Consider the following 12,510-nt stretch of genomic DNA (forward strand, 5'->3'; position numbering starts at 1 on the left):
TTTGGTCACATAATGAAACTCTTAGGTATTTGTACCATATTTGTTGGTATGAGATGTCATACAACACAACGCAATAAAAGAATATTATGGCCTAAGTGACTGACAAGGAATGTGGTGATAATGCACGTCTGGAACAAAAATAGAGAGTTATTATGTTTGTCGTTGGCATTCTACCTAGCCCTTCAGATTTATAATAAAGAACCTTATAATTGTTATTTTGTTCTGGTCAAATGAAAACAATGAGTTGTTCAAATTATGACAGTATTCCATGTACGATGGATAAGTTATTATAAGTCTTTATGGTGAAACACACATGCATAACACTGACGCTAAATGCCATAAGGCAAATGATGTGAATTCCACTTATTAGTGGAACCGCCATTTAGGTCATGTTAGAAAGAAACGCATGAAAGAACTCCATGCAGATGAATTTTTGGAGTCATTCAATTTTTGAATCGTTTGGCGCTTGCAAATCTCTTCTAAAGACAATGACTGAAATACCGTTCATAGGCCAAGAGTTGAACGGGCAACTAACTTATTGGAAACATACATAATGATGTATGTGATTCATTGGGCATAGTTGTGTGCGGGAGATTCTTCTACTTCATGAAAACTTCCAACAATGAATTGAGTGTATATATAAGGATATATTTATTCGATAAGGAAGAAGTTTGAAACATTTGAATAGATTCAAATAAATTTCAGCATGAAGTGGAAATCATCGTAATATAAAAGTCAAATATCTATGATTGGATCATGGTGGAAATATTTGACGAGTTTTAGCGAACATCTAATAGAGTTATGAAATTGTTCTACAAGTCACGTTTCTTGGAGTATCATAGTGATGATGGAGTATCCGAGAGACGTATCCAAACCTTGTTGGATTAATGATGAGATAAAATAAAATGATGTCATTATATTTTTGTGGATTATACTTTAGAGACTTCCGCTTTTCCACTAAATAGAGCGTCATCGTAATCCGTTGAAATGACACCATATGAGTTATTGCATGGGTATAAACCCTAATAGTCCTTTCTTAAATTTTGGTATGCGTAGCTTAAGTAAATAAGCTTACAACCAAAATTGGATGAATGTCTTTGTTGGTTATCCCAAAGTATTGATTGGGAATTCTTTCCACTATGGAGTCAAAGACAAAAGTGTTTGTCGATGTTTCTTACTTATTTCCAAGAAATTGTTTCTAGCGAAGTATTTGAGTGGGAGGATGATGACCCACAAGTATAGGGGGTGTATCGTAGTATCTTCGATAAGTAAGAATGTCGATCCCAACGAGGAGCAGAAGGTGTTGACAAGCAGTTTCGATGAAGGATTCACTGTAAATGCTCACGTACAAGTATTCAGTGGGGTTTTGATGTAACAGTTGAATAAAGTACGAGTATGTAAAGTACGAGAGAAATAATTGCAGCGAGTGGCCCAATCCTTTTTAGCACAAAGGACAAGCCGGTTTGTTTACTTATAATGACCAAACGTTCTCGAGGACACATGGGATTTTAGTCTAGTGCTTTCGCTACATACGGCTAAATAATCTTCATTGTTATGATAAGTGTTGTGTGGGTGAACCTATGCTAATGTACCGCCCTTCCTAGGACTAAATACATACTTGTGATTATACCCCTTGCAAGCATCCGCAACTACAAGAAAGTAATTAAGAATAAATCTAACCACAGCCTTAAACTCCGAGATCCCGCGATCCCTCCCCGCATCGATATACCAACGGGGGTTTAGGTTTCCGTCACTCCGGCAACCCCGCAATTAGCAAACGAATACAAGATGCATTCCCCTAGGCCCATAAATGGTGAAGTGTCATGTAGTCGACGTTCACATGACACCACTAGAAGAATAACACCACAACTTAAATATCACACCATTGAATATTACTCAACCATAGTTCACTACTAACATTTAGACTTCACCCATGTCCTCAAGAACTAAACGAACTACTCACGAGACATCATATGGAACATGATCAGAGGTGATATGATGATGAATAACAATCTGAACATGAACTTGGTTCAATGGTTTCACTCAATAGCATCAACAACAAGTATGAATAGATACCGGGAGAGTTTCCCCTATCAAACAATCAAGATCAAACCCAAATTGCTACGGCGGTGACGAGGTGCCAGCGGTGGAGATGGCGGTGATGATGGTGGAGATGATGATGATGGTGATGGAGATGATGTCCAGCTCGATGGCGGTGACGATGGCGTCGATTTCCCCTCCCGGAGGGAATTTCCCCGCGGATTCCTCGCCCGCCGGAGAGCTCTTTTCTCTCTCGGTGTTCTCCGCCCCGCAGAGGCGGCCGTAACTCTTCGCGAGGTACCCTCTCGTGGCTTAGGTCTTCGGGACGAAGGGTTTGGCGAAGAAAAGGAGGCGAAAGGGGTCGTGGGCCCCTCACACCACATGGCGGCGCGGCCGTGGCCCGGGCCGCGCCGCCCTAGGGTGTGGGCCCACCCCGGCTCCTCCCGGCTCCTCCTTCCGGCTTCCTTCGTCATCTTGAAAAATAGGATTTTTGGTATAATTTCCTTCCACAGCTTGATCTTCCGAAATATTGCGTTCGACGGTGCTTTTTCCAGCAGTAATCCCGGCTCCGGCGTTCGATCCTCCAATAATGATGAAACATGCAAAATAGATGAAATAACATAAGTATTGTGTCCCAATATGAAATATATCGATGAATAACAAGCAAATTATGATATAAAATAGTGATGCAATTTGGACGTATCAACTCCCCCAAGCTTAGACTTCGCTTGTCCCCAAGCGAAACCGAACTCGTAAACAGGTCCACATGTTTATGGAGTGAAGAGTCGATAAATAAAATACGGACAAGAAGCATCATATTCATTCTCACAAGACATTATAGTAAACAACTTCTTCATATAACTCAATCTTGAAACAAGTATAAGGTAGTCACAAGTAAAGGTGCATAAGGAATCATAATTGGTGATGGCAAACTTTGTTCTTGGTCATAGAACATTTAACAAATTATATTCATCTATTGAGCAAAGGCTCTCATATTAAAAGCTGATGGTAATCTTGCATACTCAATCATAATGGTCTCTTCATAATCATTGATAACTTGCAAAGCTATATTCATTCAGATAAAACTTGTACTAAACAAGGAAGAATAAAAGACATGATGTAGCAAATCACAATATAATGGTTTGATCACAACTACTCAAATGCTTGCTTGAGATGGAGAGAAATAGGTTTACTGACTCAACATAAAGTAAAAGACAGGCCCTTCGCAGAGGGAAGCAGAGATTAAATCATGTGCTAGAGCTCTTTCAGTTTTGAAATCATATAGAGATAATAAAAGTAACATTTTGAGAGGTGTTTGTTGTTGTCAACGACTGGTAGCGGGTACTCTAACCCCCTTGCCAGACAACCTCCTAAGAGCGGCTCCCATAATATTTTCACTTTTGTGTAGCACTCCTTCCAACCTTTCTTTCACAAACCATGGCTAACCGAATCCTTCGGGTGCCCGCCAACAATCTCATACCATGAAGGAGTGCCTTTTATTTTAGCTTTATGATGATGATGACACTCCCCCAACCTTTGCTTACACAAGCCATGGCTAACCGAATCCTTCGGGTGCCGTCCATCAATCACATACCATGGAGGAGTGTCTATTTAGTTTAATTAATTTGGGACTGGGAATCCCATTGCCAGCTCTTTTTGCAAAATTATTGGATAAGCGGATGAAGCCACTAGTCCATTGGTGGAAATTGCCCAACAAGATTGAAAGATAAAACACCACATACTTCCTCATGAGCTATGAAACATTGACACAAATAAGAGATACTAAGTTTTGAATTGTTTAAAGGTAGCACATGAAGTATTTACTTGGAATGGCAGTAAAATACCATGTAGTAGGTAGGTATGGTGGACACAAATGGCATAGGTTTGGGTTGAAGGTTTGGATGCACGAGAAGTATTCCCTCTCAGCACAGTGTCTTTGGCTAGCAAGGTTAATTAGCAAGCATAAGAGTCGAGGGAAACAAACAAATATACATATGATAGAAACAATCATGCATCTTCCTTGTAAGCACAAACAATTTTAACTTCAAAATAATGAGCTATGAGCTAACAAGAAAGACAATGAAACATCTACATGTATTTCTCTTTTCTATTTAAACCTCAAAGTGTTGTTGCTATTGACCAATGCTAAGTTTGCCAAAACCAAATAGATTTACTCAATGCTCCCAAAGTGGTACCAATACTAAAATCAAGATCAATCATATAGCAGAAATTGCAAACTAAAATAAAGTGTGCAATATGTAAATGATAAGACTTCTCATTAATATTCCATAACGATAACTCACACCAAGGGATACATAGACAAACTAAAGGAGAGATACTCCACACTGCAACCCATCTCATACGATAACTTCCCTACTCATGATATGACACTACTTGACAATAAAAGTAAAAGGTAGTGATAATGTGATACCGCGGCACTCCCCAAAGCTTGGAACAAACCAAGGGGATGCCAATACCGATGATGAATTACTCCTTTGGCGATGGTGGTGATGAATTCCCGACAAGCTTCTCAATAAGCTCCCGAAGCTCGTCAATCCCGTATATGAGATTGCGAATCATCTCTCGAATTGTGCTCGACGCGGTTAGAGAGTCTGTCTAATGGCGAGTCCCAGCTCTTGGAGTTATTTCCCCACTCTTCAGCCTCAGGCTCCTTTTCTCCTGCAGTGTTAGAGCGATCTATATCCCACTGGCTAGGCAATGCTGCCTTGGGAGTCCCTTCAATTTGATTATTGAAAATTAGATTGTGGAAGGGGTGATGAGTGCCTGATGGAGATGTTTTCGGAGCTAGATAATGACGTGGTACCGCCCTCCAAGTGCGAATTCTTGCGCTCTTGTTTGCACTAAAAGTGTTGTCCACCACCTTGATGCTTGCAATTGTAGCACGCGGGTGTGCACGCGAATCTTCCTCCACCTCTTCTTCATCCTCTTCCTTGACGTCCTTGTCTTCCTCTTTCCACCCAAGATCTCGATCTTCTTCATCTGGAAACTCCTTGCCCTTGTTCTTGGAGACCATGGTGCTTCTAGACTAAAAACAGATCCTGGCGTAAACAGCTCGAAACAAAACACATCGAGAACACGATATACGGACCTCCAGGGGTCCGGGGGATTATATAGCAAAAATTTCTTCGACAAAAGGAAAGTACCAGATCGAACCAGAGTCGGAAAGGGGCGACGGGGCGGCCAAACCCTAGGTCGGCGCGGGCCCAGGCTTGGCCGCGCCGGCCTATGGTGGCGCCCCCTCGTGCGTCTTTTCCACTCCGTTTCGAACTCGTAATTTCTCATATTTTCCAAAAACAGCGAAAATAATGTTCGGAAAGTAAATTGCGTACTTTTCATTACCAGTACTGTTACCTATTCAAAGTTGAGTTCTGGCGGATTGTCAATTTGTCCTTTGATGAAAGCTTCCGGTGTTTCCACTCGAATGATATCAACATCAACATTATAAGAATCACCTGAGATATAATGCTTGAGTCTTTGTCCATTCACCACTTGCGTGGCATCGCCCTGGAGAGAGCTAATCTTGATTGCTCCCGAGCGATACACCTCCTCGACAACATATGGTCCTTCCCATTTCGAGAGTAATTTCCCCGCAAAGAATCCGAGACGAGACCGATACAATAGGACTTTATCCCCAATATTAAACTCTCTTTGATGATCCTTCTATCATGCCATTTTTTAACTTTTTCTTTAAAGAGTTTAGCATTTTCATAAGCTTCACTTCTCCATTCATCTAGAGAACTTAATTGTAGCAACCTCTTATCACCGAGCAAGTTTAGGATCTTTATTTAATTCTCTAACAGCCTCTATAAGCTTTGTGTTCTAGTTCTAAAGGTAAATGACAAGCTTTTCCGTAAACCATTTTATAAGGTGACATTCCCATGGGGTTTTTATAAGCAGCTCTATAAGCCCATAGTGCATCCTTCAATTTACTAGCCCAATTCTTTCTAGATTTATTAACGGTTTTCTCGCAAGATAGATTTAATCTCTCTATTTGATAATTCTACTTGACCACTAGTTTGAGGATGATAAGCGGAAGCAATTCTATGATTAATACCATACTTAGCAAGAGTTTTTCTAAAACCTCCATGAATAAAATGAGAACCTCCATCAGTCATAATATATCTAGGTACTCCAAATCTAGGAAAAATAATATCTAAAAGCATTTTTAAAGAGGTCTCACCATCAGCACTTTTTGTAGGTATGGCTTCCACCCATTTAGTAACGTAATCAACAACGCAACAAGTATATGAGTGTTACCTTTTGAAGAGGGAAAAGGTCCCATGAAGTCAAATCCCCAACAATCAAACGGTTCAATAACAAGAGTATAATTCATAGGCATTTCATTGCGTCCGGAGATATTACCAACCCTTTGGCATTCATCACAAGATAAAATAAACTTCCTTGCATCTTTGAAGAGAGTTGGCCAATAAAAACCTGATTGTAGAACCTTTTGCGCGGTTCTATCTCCGGCGTGATGTCCTCCATAAGCACCGCCATGACATTTACTCAATATCTCTTGTTGTTCATATTCGGGAACACATCTTCGCATAATACCATCCACTCCTTCTTTATATAAGTGTGGGTCATCCCATAAATAATGCCTCAAATCATAAAAGAATTTCCTCCTTTGCTGAGCTGAAAAGGTTGGAGGCAAGTACTTGGAAACAATAAAGTTAGCATAATCAAGCATACCAAGGATCTGTCTCGCGAGCTCACCTTTATCACAGCCAATTGTTCATTTGGAAAACTATCATTAACAGGAATAGGATCATAAGCAATATTTTCCAATCTAGACAAATTATCAAGCAACAGGATTATCAAGCACCTTTCCTATCTACAATATGTAAATCAAATTCTTGCAAAAGAAGTACCCATCTAATAAGCCTCGGCTTAGCATCTTTCTTTGTCATAAGGTATCTAATTGCAAGCATGATCAGTATGAATTGTAACTTTTGAATCAACAATATAAGATCTAAATTTATCACAAGCAAAGACTACAGCCAACAATTCTTTTTCAGTTGTAGCATAATTTCTTTGAGCAAGCATCAAGAGTTTTACTAGCATAATGAATAACATTCAGTTTTTTATCTACTCGCTGTCCAAGAACAAGCGCCTACAAAGAAAATCACTAGCATCACACATAATTTCAAATGGTAAATTCCAATCAGGAGGTTCAACTATAGGAGCAGCTTGTTAAGGCTTTCTTAAGAGTTTCAAAAGCTTCCTTACAATCATCATCAAAAACAAATGGTACATCTTTTTGAAGAAGATTAGTAAGAGGCTTTGAAATCTTGGAGAAATCTTTAATAAACCTCCTATAAAACCCAAGCATGACCAAGAACACTACGAATACCTTTAACATCCCTAGGATAGGGCATCTTCTCAATTGCTTCAACTTTAGCTCTATCAACTTCAATACCTCTTTCAGAAATTTTATGTCCCAATACAATTCCTTCATTAACCATAAAGTGGCATTTCTCCCAATTAAGAACAAGGTTAGTTTCTTCACATCTCTCGCAAAACTTTATCAAGGTTTCGCAAGCAACTATCAAAAGAATTCCCATAAACAGAAAAATCATCCATGAATACCTCTACAATACTTTCACAAAAACCATGAAAAATAGCAGACATGCATCTTTGAAAAGTAGCAGGAGCATTACATAAACCAAAAGGCATACGTCTATAAGCATAAGTTCCATAGGGACAAGTAAAGGTGGTTTTCTCTTGATCTTTAGCTTTAACAAGCAATTTGTGAAAATCCAGAATAACCATCAAGAAAGCAAAAATGAGTATTTTTAGACAATCTTTCTAGCATTTGATCAATAAATGGTAAAGGGTAATGATCTTTCTTAGTAACTTTATTAACTTTTCGAAAATCAATGCACATTCTATACCCTACAACTACTCTTTGAGGAATGAGCTCATCATTATCATTAGGCACAACAGATCATACCTCCTTTCTTGGGAACGCAATGCACGTGACTAACCCATCTACTATCAGCAATAGGATATATAATACCAGCTTCAAGAAGTCGTAATACCTCATTCCTTACCACTTCCTTCATCTTAGGAATTAGACGACGCTGAGGTTCAACAACAGGCTTTGCATCATCTTCCATATTAATAGCATGTTGGCAAATAGATGGAGAAATCCCCTTCAAATCATCAAGAGTGTAGCCAATAGCTCCTCGGTGTTTCTTCAATATTTGCAATAATCTTTCTTCTTCAAACTCGTAAGCTTAGAACTAATAATAACAGGATATATTTTCTTATCATCAATATGAGCATATTTAAGATTATCAGGTAAAGGCTTTAAATCAAAAACAGGATCTTCCTTAGGTGGCGGTGTTGTACCCAAATCTTCCACCGGTAAATCATGCTTGAGAATAGGTTGGCGAAGAAAGATTTCCTCAAGTTCATCTCTTTCTTTCCTAAAAATTTCACTCTCGCTATCCTCCAAATGTTGCTGCAAAGGATTGTTAGGAACAAGAACAATAGATGCACACTGCTCCATTTTAAAATCATTACTAGGCAAATCAGCTTTATAAGGAGTTTTAGTAAATTTAGAGAAGTTAAACTCATAAGATTCACCAGCAAATTTAGTCAAAATTTTCTCTTTCTTGCAATCTATAATAGCTCCACAAGTATTTAGAAAAGGTCTACCAAAAATGATAGGACAATAATCACTAGCAGCAGAACCAAGTACCAAAAAGTCAGCAGGATATTTAATCTTACCACATAGAACTTCCACATCTCGAACAATACCAATTGGAGAAATAGTTTCTCTATTAGCCAGCTGAATAACCACATCAATATCTTCAAGTTCACAAGAATCAATTTCATGCATAATCTCCGTGTAAAGCTCATACGGAATAGCACTAACACTTGCACCAATATCACATAATCCATAATAGCAATGATCACCAATTTTAACAGATAGCATAGGAACACTAGCTTGCTTGGGTTTATTAGGATGCGAAACAATATTAGAAGCATCTTCACAGAAAATAATATGACCATCCTCCACATTTTCAGTCACAAGATCTTTAACAATTGCAACAACAGGTTCAATTTTTATTTGTTCTTCAGGTTCTACAGGTTTCTTTTCACTTTTATGAACCGCACTATTTATAACAGAGTACTCTTTCATTTTAGCAGGGAAAGGAGTTTTTTCAATATAAGCTTCAGGAATGACACGATCAGCAGCTTCAATAACAACACACTTATTAATAGATGAGATCAATTTTATCTTTGTATGGTTCATGATACTTATCAAAATTCTTCTTAGGCAATTCATAATGAGAGGCAAAAGCTTTATAAAGATTTACAAGCAACTTGAGAATCAAGACCATATGTAGCACTCATATTACGAAATTTATCAAGTATCCATAAAAGCTTCAATGCATTTATAATCATAAATTATACCCGATTCTCTATCTTTGTCGTTCTCCCAACCTTCAGCATTTTCTTGGATCCGATCAAGAAGGTCCCTTTTAAACTCTTCTTTGTTGCGTGTAAATGATCCAGAACAAGAAGTATCCAGCAAGGTCTTGTCTTGAAAAGAAAGTCTTGCATAGAAATTATCAATAATAATATTACCAGGAAGCTCATGAATGGGGCATTTGAGCATTAAAGACTTCAATCTCCCCAAGCTTGGGCAATACTCTCTCCATCATGAGGCCAAAAATTATATATGCGATTCCGATCCTTATGAATTTCACTTGGAGGATAGAACTTAGAATAAAACCGGGGCACAATATCATTCCATTCAAGAGAATCCCCATTATCCAAGAATTTATACCAATGCGCCGCCTTACCGGACAGCGATAAAGAGAATAATTTCTTCCTCACTTCATCCATAGCAATACCTGCACACTTGAATAACCCGCATAATTCATGCAAAAACAAGTAAATGATCACCAGGATGGACAGCTTCCATCCCCTTCATAGCGGTTATCCATAACATGTTCAATAATTTTCGTAGGTATTTTATATGGTATTACTTCCTCACCTGGCGCCTCATCCACTACCGTTGCAGTAGTAGTAGATTTCCCAAATAGAAAATGAAGAGAAGATCTCTCCATAATGACTTATAGCAGCAGAGCGTAAATAAAATCAGCACAACAAGAAAGGTTTTCCTTACCAATTCCACTTACCAATAGCGCTTCACTCCCGGCAACGGCGCCGTAAAATAGTCTTGATGACCCACAAGTATAGGGGGTGTATCGTAGTATCTTCGATAAGTAAGAATGTCGATCCCAACGAGGAGCGAAGGTGTTGACAAGCAGTTTCGATGAAGGATTCACCGTAAATGCTCACGTACAAGTATTCGGGGGTTTTGATGTAACAGTTGAATAAAGTACGAGTATGTAAAGTACGAGAGAAATAATTGCAGCGAGTGGCCCAATCCTTTTTAGCACAAAGGACAAGCCGGTTTGTTTACTTATAATGACCAAACGTTCTCGAGGACACATGGGATTTTAGTCTAGTGCTTTCGCTACATACGGCTAAATAATCTTCATTGTTATGATAAGTGTTGTGTGGGTGAACCTATGCTAATGTACCGCCCTTCCTAGGACTAAATACATACTTGTGATTATACCCCTTGCAAGCATCCGCAACTACAAGAAAGTAATTAAGAATAAATCTAACCACAGCCTTAAACTCGAGATCCCGCGATCCCTCCCCGCATCGATATACCAACGGGGTTTAGGTTTCGTCACTCCGGCAACCCCGCAATTAGCAAACGAATACAAGATGCATTCCCCTAGGCCCATAAATGGTGAAGTGTCATGTAGTCGACGTTCACATGACACCACTAGAAGAATAACACCACAACTTAAATATCACACCATTGAATATTACTCAACCATAGTTCACTACTAACATTTAGACTTCACCCATGTCCTCAAGAACTAAACGAACTACTCACGAGACATCATATGGAACATGATCAGAGGTGATATGATGATGAATAACAATCTGAACATGAACTTGGTTCAATGGTTTCACTCAATAGCATCAACAACAAGTATGAATAGATACCGGGAGAGTTTCCCCTATCAAACAATCAAGATCAAACCCAAATTGCTACGGCGGTGACGATGTCCAGCGGTGGAGATGGCGGTGATGATGGTGGAGATGATGATGATGGTGATGGAGATGATGTCCAGCTCGATGGCGGTGACGATGGCGTCGATTTCCCCTCCCGGAGGGAATTTCCCGGCGGATTCCCGCCCGCCGGAGAGCTCTTTTCTCTCCGGTGTTCTCCGCCCCGCGAGGCGGCCGTAACTCTTCGCGAGGTACCCTCTCGTGGCTTAGGTCTTCGGGACGAAGGGTTTGGCGAAGAAAAGGAGGCGAAAGGGGTCGTGGGCCCCTCACACCACATGGCGGCGCGGCCAGTGGCCCGGGCCGCGCCGCCCTATGGTGTGGGCCCACCCCGGCTCCTCCTCGGCTCCTCCTTCCGGCTTCCTTCGTCATCTTGAAAAATAGGATTTTTGGTATAATTTCCTTCCACAGCTTGATCTTCCGAAATATTGCGTTCGACGGTGCTTTTTCCAGCAGTAATCCCGGCTCCGGCGTTCGATCCTCCAATAATGATGAAACATGCAAAATAGATGAAATAACATAAGTATTGTGTCCCAATATGAAATATATCGATGAATAACAGCAAATTATGATATAAAATAGTGATGCAATTTGGACGTATCAGAGGACAATGAAACTTGATAAGGTTTATGAACCTGAGCATGATGATCAGAGTAGCACAGCATCGGAAATGGTTCCGTAAGCGGCCACGACGATCATAGCTCCCATGTCTACAAAGATTTATAGTCATGGAGATCGAAGTACCCATTGAACCATTGTAGGTATGGTTTAATTTGTGATCAAATAAATGATTTGTGGACAAAGGATTGATTTTGAACAATAATGAACCAACTACATACAAAGAAGTTATGATGGGCCCTGACTCCGTTAAAATGGCTGAGTGCCATGAAATCCAAGATAGGTGAATACTTTCTTGAAAGTGAAAAGACCTATAAAATTGATGGACTTGGATGCAATATCCTTGAAAAAGCTCGACTTGTCAAAAAGTTGTTTACGACAAAGTTCAAAGAGTTGACTACGATAAGATTAGATCTTCCGTAGCGATGTTTATAGTCTATGTGGATTATTCTAGTAATCACTACATATTTATTTTACGATATATGTTAGTAGGATGAAAAAAATACATTCCTTACCAGAAGTGTGTATTAAGGATATATACTAGATACAACCAAGAGTTTTGCTGGTTCGTGGAAAACTAGATAGGTATACAAACTTCAATTGGATGAAGTGAGTATCGCGGAGTTGGAATCTTCACCGGATAAAATAATCAAAGAGTTTTGATTTCATCGGAAATGATGAAGATGCTTGCATTTGCAAGAAATTAAGTGGGAGCGCTAAGAC

Source organism: Lolium rigidum, chromosome 3 (genome assembly GCF_022539505.1).
Source record: "Lolium rigidum isolate FL_2022 chromosome 3, APGP_CSIRO_Lrig_0.1, whole genome shotgun sequence".
Lineage (NCBI taxonomy): Eukaryota > Viridiplantae > Streptophyta > Magnoliopsida > Poales > Poaceae > Lolium > Lolium rigidum.